Here is a 15,511-nt window from a genome sequence, read left to right on the forward strand (position 1 = left end):
CAGCATCACTATGCAGAACATCCTGCCCTATATCAAGGCATAGCTGAAAAAGTTGAGGTAAAGCGAATGGGCTACAAAAATATGTACAGCTTTAAATTTTCTTGTAGGAGACCAAAGAAGCATTACCATAATAGCTACATCTATCACATATCCTGTCACATAATTTCTGGCTCTCCCACTCCAGGTTCGCCAATCTTGAATGCATATTTCTCTCTTTTTTGCTGGTGTATCTGTAAAGCTTCAGGCAAATTTCCCTCACTGATCCCTTTGCACACACTCCCTGAATCAAGCCAGAAGGATGCTTCTTATCTCCGTCTTCAAATTCCTCCTCATGACATACATATTCTGGGATGCTGACAAGGAATGAAAACCTGTAGCAGCTGGGGTGAGCAAAAATCACCTAGGAGCCACTTTGAAAAATGCCTTTTTTGAAACAATGTTAGTTGACAAAGACATGTATGATTATATTGCCCATGCCTAAATTGTTTCCTCTACTTAATTGTAAGTAGAGGCCTTTTTGAGGACTTCTCTGTTTGTTGATACAAACAGCATCATTTTTACAGATAAGGAGAGCAGAAGGCGAAGGAAACATGGCAGATGGGCTTTGATAAGAAGAACATTGACCTAGAGCAAATGAAACACTATCATTGAAGGAAGTCACTCTTTCACAGTTACAGAGAGATGGTATGGAACATTTTTCTGTGAAATATTCAGCCAACAGACATGCAGTTTTAAAACAGCTAAAAGCCTTTTCAGAATTGAAGTCTGGTTACTCAAAGAAGAAAATTAAAAAAAAAAAAAATGGACTTGACGAAGCAATTAGTGTCAGCGTTTACCATATGAGGAGCTTCTATTGTAGGTGTTAAACTCACAAAAGAGTTGGGAAGATCAATGCATCTGGTTCTGTTATAATGTCACCTCTTGGAAGTAGGAGGAGACAGAAACTGATGTCCAGAAGACGTCTAGTGCCCAGACTTTGAGATGGCCTTGCAAGGAAACCAGCTGAGCCATGCAAGATAGTCCTGAAGGGATGGGTCAACAGCGGAAGGCCACAGCTCCTTATTTAGCACTCCTCTGAGGTGCTTCCTTGTTCCTCAAGGACCCTGCTCAGTAATGTGTCCCCAGCACTGCACAGGGTCTTTTCACAGAGAATCAGCTCAAGATATTCTGGCATGTCTAACAAATTTGTGGATGTGTGGGGCTTTGCTGTGAACCTTCCTCTTTTTTACAAGAATAGAGTACAGGCTGCAAGAGCTGGCCAGAGCTCTGACCTATTTCTAAGGATTTATCCAAGTCTTTGCTGTAGTGTGCTCACCTGTCTCTCCTCTCTATCATCTGTCCTTCTGTCTAATCTAAGCAACTACAGATTCAAAAGATTGAAATATGAACTTTGACCATAGCAGCCAGAGGGTCTTCAGATATGAATTGAAAAGCAGGATACTGTCTGTGCAGCAGAGTGCCACTGAACCTGGATGAAGCAGCCTTCAGAAGGCAACGGGACAGACTGTTTCTCTGCTAGTTTCACTGCCTGGGTAAATGCTGGCTTCTCCTTTGCACTGTCAAGAGGTGTTGAAAGAGAGGAGCAGATCTTAATTAGCATTGTTGCTTCTCCCAGCCATTAGGGACTGGTACCTCACTGCCTCTGGGACTTTGACTAGGACAACCCTGCAGTTTTCCAGGGAGAAAAACTTGCTGTAAGAAGCAGCCTAATTCAAAAACTCAGTTAGGGGAGAACAGCATGCTGCAAATGGGATAAGAAAGTTCTTTCTGGATGGGAGAAGACCGCATTGTTCTTCCTGCCCACAGGCTGCCTCACCCTTCCCTGTCCTGTAAAAGAATGCCAGCAAGAGGAACGGAAGGAGCCTATGCCTGGGTATGAAAACTTGAAACTTGGGGCATCAGAAAACTGCAGAGAACTGCCACAATCAGAAAGAAAACATTCCAGCTAACTGAGGAGCGGGAGAAGAAGCAACAGTCCCTACAAGACCCAGAGGTTTTCTTTCAGGAAAACTACCTTAAAGTATTGGTCCATTGCTTGTCTCGAAAAGAGACAGTTTTGGTATGTAAGCCTTGAGAAAGGTTTCTACCATGAAGCCCAGTTTACAGATGTACTAAAAGGAGGCAAGAAAGAGTATTTTGGACACGTCTGTTGCACCTTCTACTAATTGGCTTTTTGTGTCCCCCTGGTGAACATCATGGCTTCTATGCAGTTTCTTCTTAGATATACAACTGTATAATTGATCATAAATGTCCATAGTGCCGCTTCACTATACAAATACACAATAGGAGGCTACAAAGCCTGACATCTGAAAGTTAATTCAATTCCCAGTCTAATATTTAGGCATCATGTTATCTGTACATATTCTGGATCTCACTCCTTGATCTTGTACATGTTCTGTTTTTCACTTCCCCAGAAAATCACTAGCCTTATCAATATTTAAATATTGGATTAGTCTGGTGTGAACCAATCTTTGCCAGGTTTTGTTGAATTCTGTCCTCTGTAACATTTTTCATTGTAATTTCTTTCAAAATCCTTTCTCCTCTACTGAATGCTCCTTAAGTTTTGTTTATGGAAGGCTAGTAAATGAGCCATTAGGCTGAAAAGCTAGCTATTCATCTGTGGTGCCATAATTTTATAATCACAACATTGGGTAGGCTACACTTTAAATGTATGTAGTTAATATACAAGAAATTCAGCACTGCTACTTTCTTTTTTTCTGCTGAGTGAGACTAAAAAATTAGCTTTTACTGGCAAATTTCAAATCCTGTATTTGTTTTTTGGTGCTGCTCTTACACAGAGAAATCACAGGATATGTTGAGAGAGCAGAAGAAACTCCAGGACTGTCCTCCAAGGGCCTCCTATGGCAAATTCTTTGTTCTTGCCTGTGGTGTGTGCCCAGTCTTTGTATTGCATCCTCTCTCCCAGCTTTGGCTCCATCACCCTTCACTCAGCCCTTGGCCCCTGATCTATCCTCAGAAACCTCAGAACCCTTCAGTGAGAGCCTCAGCCTCACCTAGGGCTGGGGAGTGAACAAGCTCCGTCTCTCACTCTCCACCTGCTGCCAGGACCAGGGGTTTCTGCTACTGCTGCCAACAGAAGTACAGAGCAGCTCCACAGGAGGCTCCTCCTCGATGCTACATGGTCTGGGGAAGGGTCTGAGATTGAAGGTTCCAAGGCTGAGTTTCCAGCTGCTCGACTAGGACATCCCAGAGAGCTCAGGGACTGCTCTGCTCCCTCCAAGTCTAAAGGAGCAGATGTCCTATTTCAGGGATATTTCAGAAATACGGAAAAAATTCCTACTGCCAGCTGATTTTTTTTTTCTCTCTTCTAATGCCTTTTGCTGCCACTCCTTATTCCTAGGAGCCATTTTTCCTTCCCTTTCTGGATAAAAGAATACTTTTGAATTTGAGCTACTCTTAGTCCACTTGAACCTCTGTCCCATACTGAATGTATTCCACCTCTGCTACTTTTTCTCAAGCTCATTACTTAAAGGCTAAATAATTTTCTCAATATATTTTTACTCTTTTTTAGAAGGCTTATTTCCCCCTAATATTGGTGCTTTTCAGTTTTTCCCATGCTTTCTGATCTGCCTGAACTGACTTATTTCCTGATATGTCCCTGTAATCATTTTTGTTTCCTGAATATGCTCACTCCAACCATCATTCATAGGCAGATGTTGACTCAAATAGCTTTGGGAATATTTTCTTATAATTTTCTCACTCTGCTTGCTTGGCAAATTCCTTCTAGATTTTGTGATTTTGATTAGAGGAGAGTTCAAGCCTCTAATACAAACCCCTGAACACTTCAGTCCAGTTGACTTTACTAACCATTTCCTTCAACTTTACGAACTTTGCCTCCCTGAAATTACTCTACTTATTTTAAAATTAATCTTAACTTCTGCTCATACAATGCAAGGTAATTTTCTACAATCAACCCCATTAGAAGGTCCTTAAGCCTACACAAAATCTAGCCTGAAATAAGTAAGTGGAAATTCTCTTTGCCCTTTTGTGATTGTGACAGAGAAAAATTAACAGTAAGGACTCTGCACTTTTATTATCAAAATGAAGCCATAAGATCTATAAATACAGTTTTCATTTATAATGAGCCTTAAATTTGTACGTTTCATAAGGAAAACTTTTGTTTCACTAATGAACTGAAATAACATATTCTGGAGGGAAAAATCTTGGCTTCATGGGAATAAACAAGGAATGGAGTTTAGTAATGTTAGGACTTTGCCCAGGAGTTGTGAAAGCACTATCAAGTGTGGGAGCTCTCAGCCCACTTTTAGAGAAGCTGGCTGAGCATCACATCCAAAGAGTCAGGAAAAACAGGCTGATAAAAGGCATCTGGGAGCAGACTCATTATTTTTCACTTTTGCATGTACTCTGTGTATTTTTGCAAAAGTTCTAGGTAATTTATGGTGAGAAAACGTTGACCTAAAAGTGAAATGTGAAGCTTAAAATACAGGCCCAAACTAAATCATAGGTGTTATAGTCATGTGCACTGGGGCTTAGATGTTATCCTCACATGAGGGGATCCAGTTTTTCTTTTAGCTTAGTCTGCTTTTGCTTTATTAGTCTTGTAACTAAAGATGGATAAAAAATTCTAATAATAATTCATTTGAATTTTCCTTCCACAGGCATTGACTACCCTAATTTGTAACTTCATGATACTCAATATTCAAAAGGCATTCAGGTGCCTAGGCTGCTCTCTAAATGTCCTTTCAAGTCTTGGAAATTCAGTGCAACTGTTTACTCCACAAAATATTCCAGGCATTCATTACCTTGTTTTGCACAAGAGTTTCCATAATTTACCCAGAAAAGCACTACAGCATGCTGCAAGGAACGGACAGAAAAATCCCAATAGCAGATAGGCACAAGGCCATCTTCCTTCCAAGACTTCTATGTACTTGGGGGATGGTGAGAATGGGTGTGAGGCAGGAGTGCAGGGGGCCGCTGTCCAAGTTGGCAGAGGTAATTTCAGGATAGCTTAAATACCCTTACAACACACTTCAGTCCAGCCCTGGTGAGTGGGATGTCACAAAAGGACCGAGGAGGTGCCGGACCCTGACTCTGTGGCAGCACAGAGCAGACAGCATGACAAACCATCCCACCACAGGCAGCCACGTGGGTACCAGTCACACATCTCCTCGCAGGTGTTGATGGTGTCCTTGCACCAAGCTTTCAAAATTTAGAAGCATTGAATGGCATTGAAAAGTATTAAGATGCCATTTTCCAGTATGGTTTTTTTGCGATGTAAAATTGTTTTTAACAATGTTATTATTGTTAGGCATTTCAGATTCTGTGTACAATTACAAGTCAGATTTAAAAACTGGACTTGAAGTCACGGCTTGCTTAGGTTCTTGTGAAATTTTTCTCAGAATAAATTAGCCCAGTGTGGGAATTATGTGAGAAATACCTACAAATCCTAATTACTTGTCCCAAGGAACAAGTTCTTAATATAGTCACCAGTTTTATTTGAAGCACTCATACTATGTTTTTATTTCATTTTCTCAGTTCCTGAGAGAGATGAGCACAGAGTCTGAGACACCTGAAGGAGCAGATCTGTACCCAGCTCAGCAGGTTTTCACATCCCAGGGGTTCCCTTTCACCCATCCCTCTATACCGTGAAGCCTGTTCTTCTTTGCATCTGAAAACAAATGTACATGAGACAGTGAACACGAGCAGGAGAAACAAATCAGAGTGGACCACATACTGTAATGAAACACACAGCTTTTCTTCCTCTCTAGTATTTACTAGAGAATAGATATCAGGTTTCTGAGTGACCAAACCAACTGCAGCAGGCTTTGTAGACAAATGAGATTTTAAAAAGCCTTTTAGATCCAGGTTTCTCATGATCCCTCCTGGCAAAGAATTAATCAGTTCAACATGTGAGGGGGTGTTTTGGTCACTGTTGGGTTGATGTTTGAATTGCATGCAGACAAAACAGCCCGTTTGTTTTTCTTTCAAAGAACAAGTTTTGTTGTTTCCTGAAGGACTACAATTCATATTTCTTCCTGAAAGAAAAAAAATAAAAATCTATATTTATATTTTTGTTCTGTGAATGTATTATTTTTTACTTTGGTGGTAAGCTAACATTGTACTTAATAAATTGTGATCTTTCTAAAACCTGCCCTCAAAAACATAGTAGCTTAAGCCAGTTATCAATGCTGTCAATACTTATGTTTTACAATTTCATGGTTGTCGTGTAAGAATTCAGATAAGTAAAACAAGAATGACTAATTGCTGTGGCAAAATGTTACAGACATTTACAAATAATCAGTCATTGTAATGAATTACACCCATGTACTACAGCTAATTATTAATGCTTGCTTAACTTTGGGGGGAAGGAGGTGGTAGTTATTTGATTACTGATTATAATTTTCTAGTTACAGCTGACAGCCAAATATTTTTCTTTCATTCCCAAAAAACAGCTATTAGGCTAAAATGTGTCTGGGCAAATCTCCTATGTCTTTGCACAGCTCTGCAATAGGAGCCCAGCACAGGGTAAAAGCCAGGGCTCAGGCTGAGACACTGTTCCTTCTCACCATGAAAATGCATGTTTTCCTGAAAACATTTCTCTTTCTCTCTTTTCTTATACCACCTGCAGCATTCACTCTTATATTATGAGGTGGTTTCTCCTAGGAATGAAACTCAGGGAGAAAGAGTGAATGTCTTTTAGCCAGTGGCAGTCAAGAAGATTCACAACAAGACTGTGCAAAAGCTGCTTGTGGCCCCTGCCTGTAACACAGAGAGTGCAGGTGTTGGCAACACCTCTGTCAAGGGCTGCTTAGAGCAATGGACCAAAGACAGGGATGGGTGCTCCATGAGGAGAACTGTTGCTGGGTTAATGAGAATTTTAGAGAGGCAGGTCTTTAATGCACCCTTTTAATTTTGCATCAAAAGTGAGGTCAAGAGAGACTGAAAATCTCTTGCCTCCTCATATGTTGGTTAAGAGGTTAAATTCCAAATAAACCTCGAGGTAAATGCAGCATGGCACTACTCTTTCCTTTTCAATTTTTAACAAATACCTTGCTGTACTATCACAGCCCTCAGTTATTTTTTCTTCTTAACATCCTGTCCAAACAAATCCAGTGCCATGTTGTTCACATGTATGCACCACATTGCTTTGCCAAACCAACTTGTCGTCCTTGCATTTCATTCTTGTTGTCAAACCCCAGCTTCATTATCTTTTGACAGACCATATTTCACCTCTGTCACACGCAATGTTACTTTTTATTTAAGGCAACCCTGTCTTGAAGGCATTTAGAGGAATCACAACTTCCACTTCCATTCTTGCACTGGTGAAGTTCATATACTCCTTTTAGTCCTCAGAGGTATTAATTTTTATAAAGTTTTTTGTCTTCTGAGTCTGTGGAAACCCCTTTGTCATTTTGTTAAGTAGCTGAAAAATACCTGCAGCATAACTGTTCATTTGGCACTCTGGACCTTCACTAGGGCAGCTGAAAGATTTCAAACAGAAGCACTGTATACACCATTATATAGATGTTTAGATAATTATCAGCCCTATCACTGAGGATTCCAACAAATCAATACTTATTCGGGTCAGTAAAACCAGCACCTTATTCTGACTTCTTGTGCAAAATTTTTAATCCTCGATTTCAAAAAATAATAATTTAAACTACTGTCCATAGACTTCCGCACACTTTGTGGAACTCAGCATAAACCTAAATAATTACCTAATCTAATGCAGTGAACAGCAAACTCCCACAGCAGAGGGGCAGGTCCATGGGATGCTCTTTGGCCACTGAGCTGGGTCAGTAGCTCTGGCAGAAAAGTGAGGCCAGCAGCCAGGGGACAACTTTCATCTCCCTAATAAGAAATGTTGGAGCCTTTACATCTGAATGCTTAGTGAACACTCCCCTCTCCACTTCAGAGATAACTGAGGCATGAACAGGAATTATTTGCTCAGTTTTGGAGTGTGATTTAATTACAATTAGAACCAATGTCAGTTATGTAGATTCTGAGTTATTAAATTCTTTCAGTAGATAAGCAGACTCCCTTACTTAGGTCTTTGACACTCTTTTCATGATTTTAATGTCTCTATTAAATTACAGGACCATTTTCCATCTAAGAGAGGTTCAGTTGTGAGCTTAATAACAACTTATTGGATTGAAAAAGACCAAAATTTAATTTAATGGTGGTATTATCAATCAAATGATTAGCTGCCATCTCTAGCTTTACCTTGAGTACCAGAGTCCTAGAAACTAGAACTGTAATAGTAATAAATAGAAAGCCCAAGAACAATCTGAGTGCTAAGGAAATGTGGCAAACTTTGAACAGAGCCAGAAGGAAAGGAAGATAAAAAGTGTGAATTAATCTTAGCCAGAGAGAAACTTAGAAACTCTAAAAATACAGCCTGCTGTCTCTTCCCATATACCTTCAGCAGTAGGCAGCTACCAGCACATCAGTCTGTGTCTATGAGTACATGTAAAGATAGCTGATATCCCAAGGCATTTGAAATAGCTGCCACCAAACACAAAACTAGTCCAGAGGATTCAGTAGGGACGCTGGCAATAACAGATAACAGTGAAGGGGAGGGGAAAGGCTGCAATTCACCTGTATTTTCACTCATTTCATACCATTTTTCTCAAGAAGATGACTGTCATCCCCCAACTATTAACCCTTCAGGCTACACAGATGTAGACACTGAAAATTGACTTCAGCAGCTGCAATTCATCTTTACTCTTCAGCAAGTACTTCTAGGCTAAAAGGTAGCTTTTAGCAGACTGATACTGAAATCTGTGTGGCATTTGAAAGTGCTTAAGTATTAATGGGTGTGTGGGGCTGAAAAGGAGCCAGGTGGGCTTCCCGAGGGACCTCCTTCAAAACACTGGCAACCAGCTTCTCACTAAAAGTCACCTTCTGCTGAGCAATGTATCTGAGTGAAATTAAACTCTCAGGACATGCCATCTGTAATGCTTACAGAATCAAGAAAGCATTAGGAAAACATGCAGAAAATGAACACATCATCTAATTTCCCTCAACTGGATCTTGTTCTGCAGCTGAGCAACAGGAGCATATGGCACCCACTTTCTCATCCAGATCTACCTCACACACTGGCAGAGGCCCTGTGCAAAACCTGGGCACCTGGAGCTTTGGTGGATTGTATAGTTTCTGTAGGGTATCTTTCCATGTTGGTGTTCCTGTCAATCAAGAGAAGACCCACCAGGCAAACAGCTAAAAGTTTTTTGCAGCACTTTGGGCCAAAAAAGAGCCACTATTTAGGGCTTGACTCCAACCTAAGGGGAGGCTGATCCCACTAAAGGCAGCCCTCTGTCAAAAGGATGGAGGTTTTCTTCCAGTTCTGAGTTTTCTCCATAGTTTATGCTGTAGCCTGGCCATCTATGAAGCATCAGATTGTAGCTGGCTGTGAGTCTCCTCATCTGACAGGAAGGTGTGAAAGGATTTTGAAAGAAACATGCACTGGAATTTCTGTTATTTATGGCTTTTTCCCATTAAAAGTCAAGGGGTTTTGTAAGTATTTAGTGAATTGATTTTTTTCTTACCTTCTTATCCCTTCACATTTTAATCTTCTCTGTGGAAATGCTGAGAGGGAGCTGATGGCCTGTGGGGAAAGTGGGTAAAATCAGAAACACATTCAACATAAGACTCTGAGAAATCTTAAGGATTATTTTTCTCCCTGGGAGAAAATATTTCTTTAAAGTCATCCTTAGTTTTACATGGAAAGGGGGTTTGGTTATGTCAAGTTGGCCCAGAAATTTTACTTTCATCGAAGCTTAGACTGAGCTAAGCTCTTTAACATTTCTCTTCTCCCTGATCTTTTCCCTAAAGGGGGACCAGGTTGCTAGTGCATTTAAACTTTGCCAAATAGATTTTAATACAATTTTCACCAAATTTCTTCCTCCTTTCTACAAGTTCAGTTACTGCCATGCCACAGGGTTGTTTTATAAGAAAAATGCAAAACCTCACAAAAGACATTTTTGTGCCAGCCTTGCTGTCAAACTGAGTCTTTTATGACCAAGACCTCAAAATTTCAAGTAGAATATAAAAATAACATATTTAGGTTCTGTTAAATAATTACAATAAAATAACAAATACACACATCATATTGAATTATCTCTATATCATATAAAAATGCAAAAAAGGTTGCCTCATCAAGTTAGGTATTAAACATTTAAGGATGTAGTGTTCTTTGGAAATATGATAAGCAAAAGAAATCATGTTTTCAAAGTGCAAAATAACCATTGGCTAACATTATTAGCAGCGTGTCACAGAACAGTTTGGCAGGAATTCACACAGGTTTCCTTGTTATTAATGGAAAGAATTTGGTTTTTTCCTAAAAGACAACCAGTTTTCCTTGAAGCACAAGATACTGGAAACTCCATTACAGCCCAGAAGGTGATGGTGGCTGCATGCACACTACAGGGGATGGCACATGGCACTGTGCATTTTGCCATGTCTCCATGTGCAATTGCAATGTCCATGTCTCCATGAATACTGTCAAGTTACACATCAAGCTTCTCTTCAACCTCAGCGTCCCCTTCACAGCAGAACAGTAGAACCCTTTTTACCCAATATGGGCAAGTTCCTAAATCCCTACTGCTCCCTGCTGGACTGCAGTTCCACTGGCTGTGACCTGGAGAAAGTGAAGCTACTCAGACAGAATGTGGTAGGATGTGGCCCTCAGAATCCTTAAGATCAGGAAATATTTAGGAAAAGCCTCTTCTTCCGAGATTCCCACCTTGATGTTCCTCACCAGGTTTCTCCTGTTGCCTCTCACTGTTAACATGAAAAGGAAGGGAAGAGCTGTTCATGTGATGCTTTGGATAAAAAGCACTTTAAAAAATTGAACAGGAAAAGGAAAACATAGGAGAAAAAGAGACTTTACATTGAGAATCGTACAATTGTATAAAGGTAGCTGGTGGTACAACCTGAAGCCTCTGCATAGTTGAGATATCATTTAGGAAATTACACTTTTACTCCACAGACAAGAAATGACAGCCTTTGGTCTTATCAAAATACCTTACTTTGGGGTATTTGTGATTTTTCCTCATCCTTCTGAGTTTCTCTGAGGAAAAGAAAGTGATGTAACAACTGATAATCAGCATAAACAAGCTCTAGACTTTAGTGAATTTTCCTGCATAAACAGCAGGAGATCTCTCATAGAAAGAGGCCTTCTTTTCCTGGATGTCTGAAGGCGAATATGCATGTAGGATTTATTTGTAGTACAGTAACACAAAGAGGCTCCAGCTGAGATAACAACATTGCTTTTTCCAGGTGCTCTTTGCACAGAAAAATAGAAGTCCTTGTGTCTGAAAGTTTACAATCTATCTACAGGAGAAAAAGGAGATATTATTGCCCCTTTTCTTGCACAGATGGCATTAAGATGCTAAGAAATAAAATAATTATTCCAGAAATCACCAGAGGAGTCCAGGATCTAAATTTCCCATACTTATTGCTTGGGTAGAGTGACCTAAATTTTCCTTGCCTCCTCTAGACTGTTGGGCTTGATATGACGCAGTGACAAACGTGGTCCTGCAGAGAGTGCATAGAGCAGGCACAGAGCCAGGGGCAAACCCATATCCACTCATGGACACTCCAGATCACCCCACAACCCTCCCACTGCAATGTCTCCTACTCAGGGGGAGCCAGGGCTGCAGAAAACAGTGCAAGAGGCCCCTTGAAATGACCCATGTCTGCAAACAGGAAGTCTTCTTCCTTGCTCCCAAATCAGAGATTTCCTTCTACTCCAAAACATAAAGTTCCAGGCCTTTTGGGATCCTTTTATTACCACTATTAGTTTTACTTTGGATGATCTCATCACTCATGTAAAATTCAACTCCTACATGAGAAATATATACAAATGGAGGGGTCAAAGAAACTTACAGGGATTAACCCTCTCTGATCTCCTTTGGGAAACTGAAAACTTTTTTATTCATGTCCAGTTTTTCAGACCAATACCTTTCTGTATTTATTTGGTCTTCTGAGAATTTTATCCCAGCTTTGAGAAATTTAGCCAAAACTCTTTCCTATTCCCTATGGATGTCCTGGCTTTTCTTTCGGTCATCTGTACAATACGTTTTTTTTTAAACTACTATTGACTGCCACAAAAGCCCTCAACATTTATTAAAGCACTATTAAAATTTTATCTTGTAGACTGTTTATTTATTGGAAAGAGATAGAATACTTGAGTTCCTTCATGTCCTTACTAGACAGAAAAGTTGAATTACCTCTGACTCTTCCCAGCAGAGCTGAAAGGCATCAGCAAGACTAAACATTTACCACAAAAGGTCACATCCATGCATACAGAAATGGGTTTATCAACACCTTGCCTCCTTTCCCCTCTTCTTAAATACATGTATTATCTTTGCTAATATCCAGCTTTATGATATTAACACATTTTTTAATTTTATAGAAGAAATATACGGTTGGACAAGCAAATTCATGCAAATGTTCTGCCAAAATCCTGGGAAAACATTTATCCCATGTTGACTACAGGAACCTCTTGCAGTTTTACTTCTGCCTTTAACATCCATTGCCAAATGTATTCCTGCTATCAGTCTTGTCTTTATCTCTATATGCAGCCTTGTTTCATCTACTGAAAAGAAGTATTTATTTGAGTTTTGACTAATACCTGCCTATTCTGAATCTGCATCCACTTCACCTTCTCTTTCAAAATTTTCTTTAAAAATATGCAGCTGAAGAACTTCATGCCTTTTTTTGAGTGTTCTTTCTGAGTTATGAGTCATCTTGACTTAGCAATTCTCACCTCAGCACTACAATTTTTCACTTATAACACACAGCTCTCTTCACCCACCACAAAATTTTTCTTTCTTAGAGGCTCTCTTGTCTGACTGCACAGGCTCAGTATCAATAAGGTAGTTATTTATCTGTTTACATCCAGTGCTTCTTTTCAAAAATCTTTCTGTGTCACTTCTGATACAAACTCTTAATGACATAAACAGCTTTGTGATCCTCTTCTGCACTGAGGCTTTATATTCTCCAGTCCAGGATATAAACAGCTTTGTGATCCTCTTCTGCACTGAGGCTTTATATTCTCCAGTCCAGTCTCATGAAAATTATCTGCCACATTTAATCAAACTTAAGCTTTTCAATTTATTAGTCTTAGCTGTCCTATTTGTGTCTCAAATGGGATTAGTTCGTGTTCACTTGGTTCCACGGTTATTTTCTATAATGTCATTTATTCTACAACTTCACTTGCTGCTTACCTAAATCAAGTCTAATAAAATACTGCCTCTTGTAGCTTCAGTGATTATTTAGTGAATAGCAGTTAGTTATTGTACCTTTGAATATCTGAGCACAATTAGTAGTATTTTTTTCTCCTATCTATTAACTTACACATTAAGTCCATCTAAAATTATATTTTCCATGCTCAGATAAGACTTTGGGATCTACAAAGAACTGACAGTTCTGTCAACTGACAGGTACTGACCAGCAGTACCTTGCTAGTAGAACTTTTCTTGCAAGGTGTCTCACAATTTACAGTTACCCAGTTTCTTTTTTAGCCATGCTTATTTCATTTTTCCAAGAAACACACAGTGAGGTAGGTATCTATATGATATCAGACAAGTTACCTGTTGCAAAGTGTTTGACTAGGGATTTTGTTTAAAAATTATTTGGTGCTTTGTGGATTTTTTTTCTTTGCTGATAAGTGTACAATGACTTATTTGATTTTCTCCTTAGCCAGCTAAAAAACAGATAAAAAGATTTCTGCTCATGCCTTCAAAAATATGCATTTGGGTGGAAACCAAAAAAAGAAAGTAGGATCTGCATAGATGAATCACTCTTAATAATTTATTAGTCTAAGAAAATAGAGTTTATAGCTGAAACCTTTTTGTATTTTTAACATTTGGTGATAAGGTTCTATATAAGATAACTATAAACTATACATAAGGTTGCCAAATTAATTATTGTAGAAGAATGTAAATTCAATTTATACCAGTGATAATCCAATAGAAGTTCACACTTTGGGAAATATTTTTTTTTTCAAATAGAATTTAAACACTTTGTTTTACTTACAGTAAGGCTTGCTACATAAATTTTATGTTCCAATAGAAATTTTTTTCATGGGAAAGCCATAGAACATTTATATTTGCATTTATGTTAAAAATGTGGCTGTCACTGATCACGGAGTGAATGCATAAATCTTTCTTCTAATTAGTAAAGTAAAACAAAGCAACCCTTATTTCAATTGTAGGTGTGCTACGTGGAAAGCTGCAGCTGACTGATATCTCACTACTCTCCTCGATCGGAAGCTGAACTTTTTCACAATAACACACAATTGAGCTTACTTTTCCTGAAACTCATAAGCAATGCAAGTGTATAATCTAGGTCTCAGTATAATAGTTGTGATGTTTATTTTAACCTCCAGAGAGCTCTGTTCAATCCTCTCTCTCGGGTGCCTTTCTTAAAACCCCAGAAAAGAAAATAAAATCTGACCTTCTGTGTTCCAAAGGCACTTAACGTTACATCATGTGTCTTTATAATTAACTTTTTTTTATAAAGATGGGATTTTTTCCAAAGGCCTGTTTTCTCTCACTGTTTAAGAGAGTGGCACCCAACTGGGAAGTCACACTGAATGGTCATAGGGTCTTTCAGCTCTCCCATTAAGACCTGCCTATTTGAGTGTTTTATAATGTGGCTGTTTTTATTCACATCAGGCTAAATCTTGGCAAGTGTGTCCCCAGCTTAGGAGCAAATTGTTTGTATGGAACTGAATTGATCTAGCTATAGCTCACTGAGAAACGATGCCAAAAACCACAGCTCCTGAGGTCAACTTCCACCTCACAGGCAAGCCAGAGGCTAGCTAGGCATTAAGCAAACTTTGGTTTGGGACACCTATGCCCTCAATCCTTCCCATTTCTGTCCTGTCCTCCCAGTCAGTTCTGTCTTTACACTTTCTGCAGGAACCTAAGTGAAAGCCATTTCTTTCCTTATCAGACTATGTGGAGAGAATCTATGCTACTGTAAACCAAAACTTTGCCATTTTGCCAGGAACAAGATGGACTCCAAGGATTGTCTACAAGGTTCATCTGGATGTTAGATTCAAGACTAGATTGACAAGAAGTGCAGATGAAGGTTTGGAATGTCAGGCATGGATGGTCCTGGACAGGCCACGGAGCTCATCCGCAGGAAAGCTTGCCTCTGCCTCCAGGCCACTGTTTGGGTATCAGGCAAGGGAGCATCCCAGTCCCAAAAACCCCCCGAGGTCTCCTGTGACAGGCTGCAAACCACAGCCCTCAGAGTAATATCCTTCACTGCTCTCAGGTAGCCTAGATTATATTTCTAAAGTTAATGCATTTTAATTTACACAGGTCTTTTAAATTATTATTTGATGTCTCCCAAAGTGGGAATTACACTGTCTTCTCTTCAGAACATACTGATTGCATTCTAAATGCATTGTATTCTATTACAAAGAAAAAGAAATAAATAGTCTACTGTTGCAGTACTTCTTCCCACTGTTGTTTTTAGCAACATAAACAGCATATACAGGTCTTAGGGTGGT

The sequence above is a fragment of the Pyrgilauda ruficollis genome, unplaced genomic scaffold (genome assembly GCF_017590135.1).
Source record: "Pyrgilauda ruficollis isolate IOZ18807 unplaced genomic scaffold, ASM1759013v1 scaffold4, whole genome shotgun sequence".
Classification (NCBI taxonomy): Eukaryota; Metazoa; Chordata; class Aves; order Passeriformes; family Passeridae; genus Pyrgilauda; species Pyrgilauda ruficollis.